Source organism: Tribolium madens, unplaced genomic scaffold (assembly GCF_015345945.1).
Source record: "Tribolium madens isolate multiple individuals breed KSU strain unplaced genomic scaffold, Tmad_KSU_1.1 Scaffold_91;HRSCAF=231;Tcas5.2_LG7, whole genome shotgun sequence".
Lineage (NCBI taxonomy): Eukaryota > Metazoa > Arthropoda > Insecta > Coleoptera > Tenebrionidae > Tribolium > Tribolium madens.
The window spans coordinates 3,290,149-3,306,857 of NW_025401063.1; the positions used below are offsets into that span (position 1 = coordinate 3,290,149).

A 16,709-nucleotide genomic window follows, 5' to 3' on the forward strand; every position below is an offset into this window, starting at 1 on the left:
TGTTAATGTTTTTTAAAAATCGCCCTATGTTATTGAAACTTGTTAAAATTGAAGTTATCGAAAATAAATGCAGAAAAAAAATAGGATGTCAAAAAACGTTTCTTAATAACGCAACATTCATTTTTATCGATTTTGCACTGACCACACTGTCAATAGGTAAATAATCAAAAAATTAAGAAACTAATCGAAATTTTTTATTTAACAATCGTTTGACATTATCAAAATAGCTTCACAAAACGCTCAAACGTCTCAACTTTCACTCTCACAAATTCGTGAAACTACTACTTAAACACAATCTCCTAAGAGAAAAATTTTTTAGCTACGATTATTATCAACAATTTTTTAAAACTGGTGATCATATACTTACTTAAAATGTACTTTTTCTAATAAAAGAAATGCAATCTTCAATAAATTAAGCATTTTAAAATCATAACGATTTTGGTTTATAATAATTTAAGTCAATAGTATATTACAACCGAGTTTGGAAATATTTTATTACCCCGAGCGACGTAGCCTCGAGGGTGTATGAAATTTCCATTTTTCAGTTTTTTATTCATTTTATTGAAATAATAATTCTTCTATCAAAGTTGAAGTCAGTTGGAGCGAAGCTTTTCTGTTTAATTAAGTTTGGTTTTTGTCGAATCACCTGAGGTTTGCGGTAGTTCCCGTCAAATGATGCGGCGGCTCGTTAACGAATAAATGATCGCACATAATCACAGATCAGCGTCTGAGCAAAAAGTAAAGCTATAACTTCATCTCGACCGGTCAACAAAGACCACCAACTGGCGGTAACAAGTTACTGATTTTCTAGATTGCGAACGCTTGAGGCGTTTCCGTCTCGTGCAGAAATTTTAGTACTACTTTTACAAAAATAGTAAACAATTGGAAAAAAGGATTGCGCAACGGATAAAATGGCGTGATGCTGGAGAAAGGCAAAGATTGAGGTGTTGCAAGCGTTCCGGGAACCCCAGGTTTCGGACACTTTTACGTCATGTTCACAAAATTCCCCAAATTGAAAGTGGTCACCAGAAATTCCACTTTTTTTCGGAAAAATCTGCCGTACATTCGATATTTTCTGATCTCTTACAGTTTCAACCTTGATTTTATTAATCATTAGTCGGTTTGGTCAACTAATTGCAAATATTGGTATCCAGCTACTCTTATTAATCTTGTTCTCATTTTTTGCACCAGCAAGACACAATTTATCAGGATTGACGCAAATTTATTGTATTTTCAATAATTATTTTATTGATTTGTTTGCAACTAAATGTGTAAATAAATAAAAAACTAGAACTTTGAATTTTAATGTTTGTTTGTACATAAATAAATGATTCATAATTAGAACTATTTATCATAAGAACACTGTTACAGAAAATTTAAATGTTAATTAGTGATTAATTTGACGTTCAGCATTCTATTATTGAAAATAAATGATAAACATAGTTCTAATTAGTTTAATTTGAGGTAATTTTTTTAATCAGGCTTTTGTTAAATTAAGTGTAATAATATTTTTTAACACAATCTGTAAACAAGCATTATTTTTATACAGGGTGAACAAAAACTATGAAGTAAGAGCGTTTTTTAATTATTGAATTATTGACAATTTGGCATTCGGAAAATAATAAAAAAATAAAAATAAGGATAAAAAATATGATCGTTTTTGAGAATGAAATTTGGTTTTGTTTTTGGGTTTTACGATTTTTTTTTAATTGACAACTCTAAATTATCAAAGTTGAAAAATAATAATAAAAGTTAAAAAATCTAGTTACATGGTATCTATAAAAAAAATAACTTTAACAATAATCTTATTAAAATTAAAAAAAAATAATATTAAAATAAATTAATCACACTAAATTACATGTTTTTCTAATTTGTTTTTGTCTTTGATTTTACGTCAAAACTGTAAAGGAAAAATGTTTTTTGCTTCACCTGAAATGCCAATGTGATAGGACTTAAAAAGGAGAGAACAATTATTCCAAGTCCAAAATTAAGGCAAAAATGAACTTTTCTTTCTACTGAGTCAGAATACGTAATGAAGTTTTAATTACAGATTTACTCGTTTCAGGCGAAGCAAAAAATGTTTTTTTTTTCCTCTTGTAAACTCAATCCGGGGACATACTGTATACATATAATATAATAAATTTATTAAAGATATCTTATCACAGATTATACAACTCGAACATGATTGCGTTATAGAAAAATTTATACATTTATTTAAGCTTAGACAATATTATTATTTTAATATTCAACAGTTTTCGTCCAGTAACTTTTCAACTGACTTTAATTTTGTTAGAAGAACAGATAATTTATTATTTCATCAAAATTAATAGGTTAAAAATGCATAAGAACCTCGGTTGAAATTTCATACAACTTCGGACCTCGAGGTTGCGCCGCTCGGGGTAATAAAATATTTCCAAACTCGGTTGTAATATACTATTGACTTAAATTAGTATAAACCAAAATTGTTATGATTTTAAAATGCTTAATTTACTGAAGGTTGCATTTTTCTAGTTCATTTTTGTAATATTTATCTCTCGAAATCGATATTAAAAAGTCAAAATTCTAATACTTTTGAATAAATAATGATCTGTAGGGAGATGATTAGCATTCGTTTACTGTTATTTCATTATAAAAAAAATGTTGATAATCATGGTTGAAGTTTTTTTTTTCCTTGGGAGATTTTGTCCAAGTATCAGTTTGTGAAAGTGAAAGTTGAGACGTTTGCGCATTTTGTGAAGCTATTTTTGATAATGTGATATTTGGGCCAGTGCGAATTGAAAGGCTTTATTCTGGCCTCGGTGTATTTTGAAATTTGGCCGTCGGCGAGCACCGAACGGGTGAAACTAGCTCGAAGCCATAATTGCAATAAAATAGAACAGTTAAATCCGTGATATGCAACAACACACTTGTAAATATTTCAGATGCTAGTGTATCCGAGTGCACACCTGTTGTGTGACAAGATCGTATCATATGCTTTACCACAATGTGTATACTATTATCATAACTTGGTGATCTCTCTAAACTGGTTCTACTATTTTTAGCAAACTGTCAAGAATGCATCGTTTTCTAAGAAAATCAAATCGTTGCGCTCACGTCCGTCAGAAATATCCTGCTACGGTCCTGTCGCGCGCCTTTTTGCGCTCAATTTTTTATTGAATCAAATTAAGATATGTTAAGTTTTTAAATGCCGTTGGCAATCATTGGCCTTGCACTTAATGAAAAAGCGCAATCTCTGAAAGAACCACCACAAGTGGCCACACAACGAGATCGAGTTATCTCTTCTCCTGCTGCAGAGCTCGGTTTCTTCCTCTTGCTTGTTTTGTTTGTTTCAAGAATGACCGGCCCTCAGGAATCACATAAACAACCCAAATTATTATTACTCGCACCAAACACGCGAAATTTACAAACTCGCATCCAATTGTGATGCGAAAGCAATTAAATAAAAATGAATTGCCACTGATAACCTTTGGGGGCAATCAAATTATTTCAAAATTCCATGACGACCAAAAAAAACTGGAACTCTACAACCGGATATTTCCCAATTTGACACAGAATCCTAACTAAAAACCAATGTTGGTAAGATGAGTTATAAAAATCAACAAACAAAAATGCTTGATAGCAAAAAAATTATTATCATCTTTAGTATACAGGCGGTTTATAAACATAGGACCAGTGCAGAACTATACCAGTGAATAAAAAGTGAGGAACCAAACGTTTTTTGCTTAAACTATTTATTTTTTTGAAAAACTAATTGATGAATTATAAAGTAGGTACTATACAGGGTGCGCCAGAACTCGCGCCCCAGAGAATGTAAGGTAAGATACCAGGAACATGAAAAAAATGTTAAAAAAATTCTATCTGTAAAAATTTGGAAGCTATGAGAGTTTAAATTTTGCACTTCTACTCTATTTATTTTTGTTGGAAAAATAATTTTTTTTGCTATGAGAAGAGGAAACAAGAAAGCTGTATCCTAAATCGTAATTCTGTTTAATGTTATTTGTGGCTTTTATTGGCAAAATTTTTGTACCTTTACTAAATACTTATACAAAAACATATACAGGTGCGCCAAAACTCGCGCCCCAGAGAAAAATGCCATATAAGGTAAGATACTAGGAACATGGAAAAAATGTTAAAAAAATTTTATCTATAAAAATTTCGAAGTTATGAGAGTTTAAATTTTGCACTTTGACTTTATTTATTTCTGTTGGAAAAATATTTTTTGAAGTTTTTTTGCTATAAGTTATTAGAAGAGGAAGCAAGGAAGCTGTATTCTAAATTGTAACTCTGTTCAATCTTATTTGTGGCTTCTATTGGTAAAATTTTTGTACCTTTACTAAATAATTGTAAAAAAACATATACAAGATCATTAGTATCATTAAATAGACATAAAAAAATGTCAAATGTCAAAAAAGAAATGTCAACATTTTTTGAGAGATAGAATTTTTTAAACATTTTTTCCATGTTCCTGGTATCTTACCTTATATGGCATTTTTCTCTGGGGCGCGAGTTCTGGCGCACCTGTATAAGGTCATCAGTATCATTAAATAGACATAAAAAACTGTCAAATGTTAAAAAATAAATGTCAAAATTTTTTAAAAAGGAATTTTTTCCATGTTCCTGGTATTTTATCTTATTTGAAATTTTTCTCTGGGGCGCGAGTTCTGACATACCCTATAAAAATGTAATGTTTTATCAAGAATAAAATGTTTCGAAACCTACTATAAAACCATTTTTCTTATCAAGGTTATGATCTAAGGATTACAACTATCTACTTTATATTTAATCAAAAAAAAAACACATAAATTGCAATTTTGACAAAAAAAATCGCATAACTTAAAAACAAAACAAAATTTCGTTCTCAAAATACGATCACATTTTTTATATTACTTTTATTTATATTAATCATTATTTTCTGGGACAAATGATTTACAAAAAAAAAAACCGCTTGGTTCCATACTTTATATTCAACCTGTATATTTCTAATTTCGATAAACACAAAGTTGAAAACTAAAAAAAAGATTTGCTTACCTATGTGTTAAAAGTTAGAGGTTATTAAAGTTGAAAAACAAATAATTAGTGTCAAAAAAATCACTTAGTTTGTTAGAATATTTCTTTATTTTTTGATTATTTACTTATAAATATTATTATCGACAAAAATTTATTAAATTTTGAACAAGCGACAATTTTTTGAACTTCAATTGAAGAGATTTTCTGATAAAGTGATAAACTGATAAATCAAACTGCCGGAGAATGAGAAAGAAAAGCTTGTGCACAAAAACAGATGCAATTTTTTTAGAAATCCTGTCTAAATTTTTTTAGTTTTTTTTTTTTTTAATTTCAGTGTGAATATACTGTGAAAATGTAAAATTTGAAGCTTTCTCTGTTTTACTTGTCTACTATTGCTTACATTTTATTTTTAATTTTTTTTTGTTTTCTACAGTAAGGTGTAGTTACCGCGGACTTTGGCCCCCAATGTTAGCACAAAAACACCGTTAAAAAGCGAGAAAATTTCACAAACTTTCATGCCAGCAAATGGTGGTACTAAAGCAATAAAATTTAACAAATTGGTGTTGATAACCTTTGATTAAATGATCGTAAACAAAAACTTGTTCTGATTCGTTATACATACATGCTTGATTGATAGTTTTAAAAATAAACATTACGTTTTTCTTCGTGCGTTTTTGAAAAGAAGAAAAAATATTTTTATCACTTTGGTGCCGGTTATAGAAATACTCTTTTCAATAAAAAATCAGTTTTTCTGTTATTATAAGCCAGGTGTTGCAAAGGAAAGATGTGTTCAAGATGCGGTTACAACACAAGTTTCTTCTCATACGCTCTAGAAATATCGCACACTTAACTAACGCGTTTATTGACTTGTTTATTAATATCTTAATTAATGACAATTATATCTTCGCTTGATCTAAATGTTTGCAAGTCTGGAGTTGCTTTATGCACCTCATTTTTTAATTTAATTCAATCATTTCACCAATTAGAGCAATCTATAAATTCCTTTAGACATTTTTATTAAATTTTGATAATTCTGATGCGTTGTAAACTCCAATTAGATTTAGTAGTAACTTATTTTAAAATATGATGAGTGTTCCAAAGTGACCTGATAACGGATTATCAAACTACGAGAATTTTATTGTAAAAACTTATTTAAATCTTATTTTAAATTTAGCTTAATTTGGCCGAGTTTTTAATACCGAGTGACTATTAATGTTTGTGACAAAAAGTCTATTGGTAACACTGGATTATTGTGTTTCAGGTGTCGGCGAAATCAGTAGTCGCCCGTCGCCAAGCAATGATTATAGATGCCAAACTTTGACGTTTGAATTTTCCACATTAAAATTTTAAATTTGATACCAACTTGAGGTATAAAAATCACAATCATTTACAGTCACCCGGTACTAGCATGGTTTACATTTTATTTATTTATTTAAAAATCTTTACTAAAGAATATGAAATAAAAAGTAATAGAAGGCCATAATGAGTTTATTTAATTTAATTTAATTAATTAATTAATTTTGAAAATGTCAATATTTGAAGGTTTAATTTGCCAAGGCTGTCATAAAGCGGGCTGTTAAAACCTCTTAACAGTCCTGTGAGTTACTGGGGCGTTATTGACCGCTTAACGATTGTAAATTGTTGAATGTTATTCATACCATAACAACAACAAGAAATAATTAAAAAAAAATCTATTGGAAAAAGGTTTTCTTTTTTTCGTAAATTGCGACGTGAATTACTGGAATTTTTCTGCAACTAGATTTCTTTTTCGAATTATCGAAAATATTTTTTGAAAATTACGTTGACTTAATTTAGAATTACAGATATTATTTTGGAATTTCCAAAATTGAGTCGGAATTTTCTGTGAATTATTCGATTTTTTTGGAATCACTGATTTTTTTTTGAATTATCGGAAATAATTTCTTTTCAAAATTAAGTTGAATTTTTTAGTACTATTTGGAATATATACTTTTTAGTACTTTGGAATTACGAAAATTAAGTTGGAATTACAGGAATTAATTTGGAATTATAAGAATTAATCTGAAAACAATAGATTACGATGAAATTATTGAAATTTCGGTGGAATTTTTTTGAAATTACATACTGGAATTATTGTGAATTATTGAAATTATCAGAAATAATTTCTTTTCAAAATTAAGTTGAATTTCTTATAACTGTCGAGATATGTTTTGGAATTACGAGAATTAATATGGAATTGCGGAAATTAGGTAGGAATAACCGGAATTAATTTGGAATTGCAGAAATTAATCTGAAAACAATTAACGATAGATTACATACTGGAATTATTGTGATTTTTTTGGAATCACTGAATTTTTTTTTTAATTATCTGAAATAATTTCTTTCCAAAATTAAGTTGAATTTCTTAAAACTATCGGGATCTATTTTGGAATTACGAAAATTAAATTGGATTACAGAAATTAAGGAATTAAAGGAATTAATCTGAAAACAATGGAATTACGATGAATTATTGTAATTATTAAATTTCTGTGAATTTTTTTTTGGATTGAAATTAGTTGTACCACATTTCTTTCAAGTTATCTTCTCCTCAATTTGAACACTATAAAAAGTGGAAAAATGAGTAAAATGAACTTAAGCAAGAACAGTTTATCACAAGTCTGTTAAACATTTTTATGACAGAAATGCTCGTCTTGTACTTCATTATTTAATAATTGACTAGTTTATCACTTTGTCCAGATGATAATGAAGTATTCATAAAATACGGAAATATCATAATCATAAACATGCAACAGCCTTACTCAGTTTCCAGTCAACTTATTTGATACTAGTGATCACAATGATCATTTCACATTTTAAATCCGATGCAAAAAAGTAATTTTAAATCATCAATATTGAAGTTTTTAAAAAATGACGTCGGACTTTGTATTTTTAACTCTTCGAATAAAAAATTACCTCACAACTCAGTGGTTGAAAAAATGGGACCACCAAAGAAGAACGTCAAATTTAGAACTTGATGAAACAATAACTGCTAGCCGTTATTATCACCAACAAATAAAATGAATGGAAATTTTGAGCAGCAGATAAGACAATTGATTGAACTTGCAACATTTCTGAAATGAATCGAAACGGAATCTCATTCAGCAACCTGTTCTCGCGCAGAATTCTTTTAATCGAAAAGTGAATGTCTGAAATTTTTCCCGTTTCAAGTCGACCGTATTGCTGGTTTTCTTGTGTGTTGTTAAATGCGTAACCATCGAGTAGTCCGCTACAACAGACAGCATGGCGCGACTTAAGCCAAACCCACTTGGCTCGATTCTGTTCCAATCTCTTGGACATGTGCTGTATCAACTTCTCAAAATTCATTAATTATTTTCACAAATTAGAAAAACAAGGACTTTTGAACGGAACCTTGACACTATGAAACTACTTTGACGGTTTAGTCGCCTTACACAACCTTCAGCAGAAAATCGCCTTGATTGAGTATTTTAACTTGACAATGGGAAAGTTCACTCAGTTATTAGCGATTTTTGCAATTATGACCCACAAAAACACTTGGCAGTGGTAACCTTTGACGCACATCACAGCGGAAACGACTGTCTAATTTTAAATTGTCAACACTTTACCCGGAAAATCGGTCTTCAATAACCAACCAGCAATTTACGATTTTTCAAATAAATGTAATGCTGTTCTAATAATAGATCAGAGATGCGTAATGCTCTGATAATCAGAATTTTTCCGTTTTTGTGGGAAAAAATGGACTTTTCTCGGATTTTAGTGGGTCATTAGATACCGGAGAGCGAAGGAAACGCTTTATATGATACGCATCCAATCATTACATGAATTGATATCTTGACAAAAACGTGGGCGTGAGACCATGGGAAACATGAATTTCATCGAACTTGATAAATGCACAATCTGATGAAACACTTTCTTAACTCAGATCACAATTTTTTCGCGCTAAATTTAGAATTGTGTTCCACTCGGTTATGTTTTAAGTGAAAGTGTTGATAAAAATAAAAAGAGAAAGGTGCACCAGTGCAATTTTTCTTTGAAAAATTATTGCGTTTCCTTCTTGTACAACAAAATGAAAATTCGCTTACTTGTAAGTATCCTGAAGGAACAATCCTGAATTTCAGCAGTCTTGGGTACACTAAGTACACTTTTGATTTAATTGTTATAAACAAATGGCGTATTTTAACTATTTAAATGTTCAAAAATGGGCGCACGCGCGCTTAAGTCTCTATCACGAGGTCTTTCGTAAGATGCAGTGGTAACCACTTTGTGTCGCTGGAGCAGAATTCGAGAGTATTATACCTACTCCAACTCCGTACTCTTCATGCGATGCTATCCCCTCCCTCCTAACCCCGGTCGCCATATTTTTCAAATTTGGGTTTTTTACAATCAATGGCATTGTTCAAATTTTGCGAATACAGTACAACCCAATTTTAATTTCGTTTTTTGTCACCCACTATGATAAACTAAGCTATATAGACCTTCACATTGTCATAAAATCACTTAAAACTAATCATTATTTGACTTGTTAAAATAGGGGTTAATACTAGTGACAGCAAGCTACTTGACTTCGAAAAGTTCGGATGTCGAGGTTGTACTGTATTGCGCAAAAGTGGTGCAAAAGCCGTAATTAAAAAAGTTTTTTGTTACCTGAAAGTAAATTATTGCGGGTAAAGAATTGTTACATCAGACAGAATAGTGAGGGATTTTATACACCACACCTTGTGGTTCTCGTACTTACAGTATTTTTTTCAATTAAGAAATTAAAATAAATTAAGGCCTTTATTTTCGACATTTTGCGATTTATTTTTTTGAAAAACTTATGTATGTACTTTTGGATTGGAAGTAACAGCAGAAACCACGAAATTTCGACTTTTGTTTGGGTGATTTCTGTGGTGTTTTGCTTATACTCCTATTAATAAATTATTTACCTAATTATAAAAATATAACTCATTCAGACTAATTTCGTTTTACCCTTATATGATTGTTATTTCGCAGTGTTAATAATTGTTAAAAAATCTAGACAAGTTGGAATTTTTTCATGTGTGTAATTATGGTTTTCATCATCTTGTGTTTATTTTTACTCCAAATCTTAGAGTTTTTACATTGCGACGCACATGTACTTGCTGGAAGACGCCTTCTAGAATTTTTTAAAAGTACTACCTTCCGTTTATTAACTTCTTCCGGTCAGATTTTTTTTGAAGCCTTGACAGTCTAAACGGTACTGCTGGAGGAGCTTTTCTCTTTTTTGAGGACACTCCAAATTATCATATCTACACAATTCCTGTATTTAATAACAAAAAAATTGCTTTCCGAGTCATTGTTTCATACTCGTGAAACACATATATACAGGGATGTGTCAGAACTTGCACCCCACAGAAAAATTTCAAGTGAGATAAGATACCAGGAACATGGAAAAGATATTTAAAACATTCTACATACAGTATGATGAAAAAAAGGCGCCCGTGTTAACCCACACGTTATAAGTGATCTTTTATTAAAGACGAATTCGAAGACCAAATTTGGATTTGTGCTCTTATCAGTAAGATATAGACTTTCCTTTTTAGAAAAGAGAAATCTATATAATTAACAGTTTTAAAATAATTTCATTGTTAAAGTCTAGATTTTTATACTGTTGACGGTGTTCTTAAAAAATGTGTAAAAAGTCTATTGAAATAAACTTCAGTGAAGATGTTACAATACCATTTCTTGGCTCCAAAGAAAATTTATCCATGTTGCAACATTGCAAATATCCTAGGATACAGAAAATATCCAAGTAATATTCAATTATTGGAAACGGTAGCAACAAAAAAATCAATTTTCAATGTTGTTTGTTCTGTGAAATTTAAACGATTAAAGTCAAAAAGGTTTCCTAGATACGAAAAATACCTGAGTGAAATAGTTTTTTAGTAAAAGAAATTTGTGCAATATTGCCGCTTTGTGCTGTTAAACAAACTGTTTAAATTTTAAAAAGAATCTATTTAGACTATTTTTGGAATGATGGGCACAATGTTTCAATAAAAAAGGACGTTTCAATCGTGGGCGCCTTTTGTTCATCACCCTGTATAAATTTTGACATTTATTTTTTGACATTTAATGATACTGATGATCTTGTATATGTTTTTTTTTTTATAATTAATTAGTAAAGGTACAAAAACTTTGCTAATAAAAGCCACAAATATCATTAAACAGATTTACAATTTAGGTTGCAGTTTTTGATTTTTTTTCAATAGAAATAAATAGAGTCAAAGTGCAAAATTTTAATTCTCATAACTTAGAAATTTCTATAGATAGAATTTTTTTAACATTATTTCCATGTTCTTGATATCTTACCTTACATGGCATTTTTTTTCTGGGGAGCGAGTTCTGGCGCACCCTGTATTACGAGTACGTACAAAAAGTGATAAGAATTATAGGGCTTTACATTACCAAACACATTGCAAATAAAGTAATACCTTTCCATGAAAATTACACCTGGATAAAATGCTTAACTGCTTTACTTTTATTAATTTTTTATTGAAGCTCTAATGGCGTATGTAATCAACTAATCAAAGCAAATAATTAATTATAGACGAGAACATACGTAAAACTTAACCTTGTTCGAAGTTTCAACTAAATCCTTGTATTTATCAAATGTTTAACAATTTTAAACACAGGACTAAAAAAAGACGAGCTTTCTTATGTATCAGAATTAAAACATCAAAGTTTTTTATGTAAATTTTCTTTTTCCAAAAAAAATTGCAAATTGATTATTAATGATGCTAAACAGGCAGCGAATCTACAAGCGCTTATTTTTTTTAAAGCAGGATCAAAGAGTATTACAAACTCGTCACTTTGACAGGTTATAATGAATTTAAATGTCTTGGAATTTAGCTTAACTAATCCTTAAACAATTTGCTATTCGTTTTACTATTTCCTATTTTTTACAACTAATTATGACTAAATGTAATCTACAATCGAGGCTTTTCATCTTGCTTCTATGTAAAATAAAAAATCACAGAATGAATGATAGATTTGTGGTCCACAATAAGTGTAACATGACATCACTTATTTAACTAAACGTTTAATTAGAAAATTATCTTAAACATCTCGTGCTGATAATAATTATAATGGAGAGTGGATAATACGAAACATGAATCAGTTGTAAAATTATTTTTTCAAAATAAATTCTTTGTTTTCAATTTTCTTACGTAATGCATGTGTAGAGAAACTTAATAAAAAAATTGATAAAAAAAAATTGCTTTTTACCTATTAAATTTTCGACGCCCACTTTACTAGGAACTTGTTATTTTTTATCAAAAAACTATGAACTTACCTATTTTTCTAAAACTCTTACATTAAAAAACAATCGATTATTTGTTTTATAGTAAAAACTATACCTATTTAGTGTTGAGGTTTTTCAACACTTTTGAAAAAATAGACAGAGAGCATTTTAGAGTGTTTATCCAGGACTTGTTATAACTTGTTACAACCAGTGTTGGTACCGGTCTCTGTTTTTTATTTTGTTTCACTTAGGTATAAGTAGTTTTGGAGTATGTGGATGTATTTTAGGTACATGTCACAAAAAAATTTCACAAAAGTTTCAGCCTGTTTTATCAAAATCTTGCAAAAAAAGTAATGTCTTTAGAAATTTTTTGCTTGAAAACATACATAAATGCTCAAAGAATGCATAAATAACTAGATTTCTAAGATTTTTCAGTTTGTTTGAGCGAAGTTTAATGAAAAAAATAAGTGTTTTAGCGAAAATGTAGTTTTTAGCTCAAATATGTGCTTAAATAACGTCATTTTCGATCTAAATATGTAATTTTTCTGCTTGGTCGCCTCACCCAACTCGACTCTTAAACTTTTTATTTTAAAAAAAGAACAGTTGATTAATATGATAAAGTACTATCAAAATGTGTGCCGCTTCTTAAGAAAAAAAAATTGTTTATTTTGTTTTTTGGGTTCTGTAAAATTTTAATTGTTTTATTGCAACCTACTTTTAAACCTTTCTTTTACTTAGATTAGGATGTAAGGATTACAATTAACTATGTTTTATTCCATTTTTATAAAAAAAGAACTTTATATTACCTACTTAAAATGGCACAACTCAAAAGGGCAGATGATTTAAAAAATGTTTTTTGTTCACCCTATATGTATAAATGCGAAAAATAGTCAAATTATTAATTATTGTTTTGCCATTTATTTAATATTCTAATCATTTAAAAAATTGCATGTTTGTTTTTTACAAAAAAATCCCTTTTTTAGTTGGCAAATTATCTTGATGCAATTTTAGATGACGTTCTCTCTACTTATGTAATGTGAATTGGCAAGTAACAGTTGTAATTCTTATGTTTGTTCTTTATGTGGTCTTCTCCGGATTTAATTTAGAAATAATTTTTTGGACAAGGCCAGAGCAGTTTTTCTGTGTTTATCAAAGTGATTTATAATGACTTGATAACAACTAAATAATTGTTTGCAAAAATTTTAAATATGCACGATTATAAAAACGTTTTTGCAATAATACTACAGAAAAAAATCATGACGGCATTAATTGTTTGTTCCACATGACTAATGAAAATTTTATAAAGTGAAATCTTCGTAATCTCTTACGTGACTTCCATCATAGCAGTCGTATTTTTTCAATTAATTACATAAATTTTAATTTTTAATTTTAATTTCGGACTATTTTACTCTTACACCAGACCAATTTTCATTTCATGCAATATGTTTGCAATGTCTAAACCGGAAATACCAAAATAAATGAGTCGATACCTAGAGTACTACGAATTTGGTTAGATGAATCTGACAAGATTCCATCTAGAAGCGTCATTTTTCAAATAGCAAACTCGAGGAAAATAAAAATCGTTTAATCCAAAACTGAATGAAACCATATTTCAGGGTTTAGAAATGCATTATTACAGCATTCTGCGAAGATCCGAGTCCGGTCATGTGACTGTTCCAGATGTTCAGGAAAATTCAGGAACGTCATTTTAATTAAGTATTTTTTCAATTAAAGCGTTCCTGGAAGAAAATTATTCACATATCAGATTTTCACGATACGAATAATGAATGGGAAACACTATTACAGTGAAGGCTGCAACAGCTTATTAATTAAAACTCGTCATAATTTGAAATAAATGTTATTCTTTTACGAGTGATATTTTTCGTAGCAGGTAGCCGTTACGTAAGCCATAAATCTCAGTAAACACCCATATAATGTCACCTAATAGCAAAATTTTTGCAGAAATTAATTGCTTCAGTTTTACGATGTCATAAAGCTTTTTGTGTGAAACGGGATGTTGAGTGGCGTTTAAGGAATCATTCATTAAACAGAATTAATTACTCGTAAACACTATTAGATTTTATTTTATGGATTTGATTGATTAGAGAAAACTAGGACGTGGGTGACTGCTTGCAACAGCAATGCTCTTATTTTCATTCCAAATGGGTTTTTAACAAAGTCGGCGTCGGAATACGAATTATGTTGTGACGAAAAAAAAACACCTGTTTGTCCATAGCGGTATAATTCTATTAAAGTTCACTAAACTCAGTTTCAGAAATTTTCAGCAACATTAAACTTTAACATTTCATTATTGAAAAACTTGTTTTGCTCACTTTTTCAGAAGTTTTGATTTTAGTTCTGCAAAAATTATTTTTTTTAATGAAAACCTACTCGTACAAAAATTAAAAAATAGGACTCATATTGATACAGGGTGGGCAAAAACTCGCGCCCCAGAAAAAAATGCAATGTGAGGTAAAATACCAGGAGCATGAAAAACAAGGTTAAAAAATTTCTGTCTAAAAATTTCGAAGTTATGAGAGTTTTAATTTTGCACATTGACTCTTTATTCCTATTGGAAAAATAATTTTCGAAGTTTTTTTACTACCAGGCTATTAGAAGAGGAAACAAGGAAGCAGTCCTAAACTGTAACTCTGTTTAATGTTATTTGTGGCTTTTATTGGCAAGATTTTTGTACTTTTACTAAATAATTACAAAAAAAAAAAACATATACAAGATCATCATGTCAAAAAATAAATGTCAAAATTTTTTGACATTTTTTCTATGTTCCTGGTTTCTAATCTTACGAGTACTTGAAATTTTTCTGTGAGGCGCGAGTTCTGACACACCCTGTATATTGAAATATGTATTATAGAATTTCCTTGAAATTCTCAGTCTTGTTAGTGTGTTTTTAGTGTCTGTGTTTCAAAGTTAATAAAATTAATAAAATTAATTAAAATTAATTATTTTATCGTTAATTATTGTACTTGTTTTGCAATAACAAATGCCAAATGCAAATCAAACAGCTGTCCCGTAAATTTACCTTGAACTTACTATTACTATTTATAATTATTATTAGATATCAAAAAAAATAGAAATTGAACCATAAAATTCATATTTTTTTATGTTGTTAAACCAAAACTATTTTTCTGAAAGGAATTCAAGAAACTGCAATGTTGCACTAACCATTTACATATTTTCTGAAATTTACATTCTTTAGTAGCTTAGTCGTGCATAACGTTTGCACTCAAAATGTTATTTTCCTACCTCTCTATTTTTGGAAACTACATTTCAGTTTTTGTATTCTGTCGTAAAAAAATAAAATTTCTAAAATTTGAATTCATTCAATGTAAATTTCGTACCTTAATCTGCAGCACATTTTCTCGAATTTTTCTTAAGCCACAACTAAACCCACAATTTGACCACTACAAATTAACAACTGGTTTCAGTAATAAACTGAGTCCTAATTTTCTTTAAATGCAATTAATTACTATCTCGAGCTATTAAAACGCTCTGATACAGTTACTTGAAAACCTAAAAGTTTCATAATTATTATTACTTGATAACAATTTATAACGTCAGTATTTTTTATAAAAAAATTAATTAAATTATTATATCTTTTCATTTGGTGAACTTTGATTTGCATAAATTAATTGATACAAGAATAAAGATAATTTTTTGTTAAAAATTTGTGTATACCTACCAAGTAAATAAACAATAAACTTAGAAGTAAAAAATAATACAATTTAAATTGCATTGAACAATACATTATTATAAAATTTGAAAACTTATTAAAAGGTTACAAAACTGAAACCAGTTGAAACCACTGAAGATCTTAATTTTGTTATGTCCAAAGATATTTTCAAAGTTTTGTAATTTAATATAATCAAAAATCGGCGTCCATGTAAATAATAAATAAATAAATTAAAACAAATTATTTCGGTCCTTGTATTCTGAAAATAATGTAACTGAAAGATGATATTCTTGATTAATAAACAGATTTGAAAATAAAGAAAAAAAATAAAAAAAATATAAATAAAATGTTTGAAAACTTAAAAACACAAAACACAACGCAATTTTTGTTTTTCATTTTTTTTTCTAAATGTTGGTTTTTAAGAAAAGTTTTATAATTATAAAACTTTGAAATTTAATTTTATGACCACAGTTATCAAAGTTATGTTATTTGCGATTTAACATCGTAATCTATCTAAATAATGAAATAAAAATAAAATATAATTTCAACAATTTATTTTTGATTCTTTTGTCGGTCTTTGCAAAGACCAACACATGTGTTCTGATAATACTCTGTAATTGAAAGAAAATTAAGAAAGTTTTATTTTTTACGTCGTAACTTAAATACAATCAAATTATTTAACAAACTTTAAAGCAAAAAAAATAAAAATTGGAATTCCCTTGAACAAAATATTATTATAAAATTTAAAAACTCAAA

The 16,709-nt window shown here is 28.9% G+C and overlaps 1 protein-coding gene across 6 annotated transcripts in view; it reads right to left on the reverse strand.

Moving 5' to 3' along the window:
- The window catches only part of LOC123010575 (ion transport peptide), a 33,525-nt gene that overhangs the window by 3,999 nt on the left and 12,817 nt on the right, over window positions 1-16,709 (reverse strand). For 2 of the 6 annotated variants that reach the window (XM_044407582.1, XM_044407577.1), the window contains exon 1: window positions 9,087-9,268. The exons of 2 other annotated variants lie outside the window; for them this stretch is intronic. The gene's annotated coding sequence lies outside the window, so the exon portion shown is untranslated. Of the gene's footprint in view, window positions 1-5,028; window positions 5,153-9,086; window positions 9,269-15,621; window positions 15,761-16,709 lie in introns of those variants that run through there. 2 more of the 6 variants (XM_044407581.1, XM_044407580.1) reach the window with 2 other exon arrangements.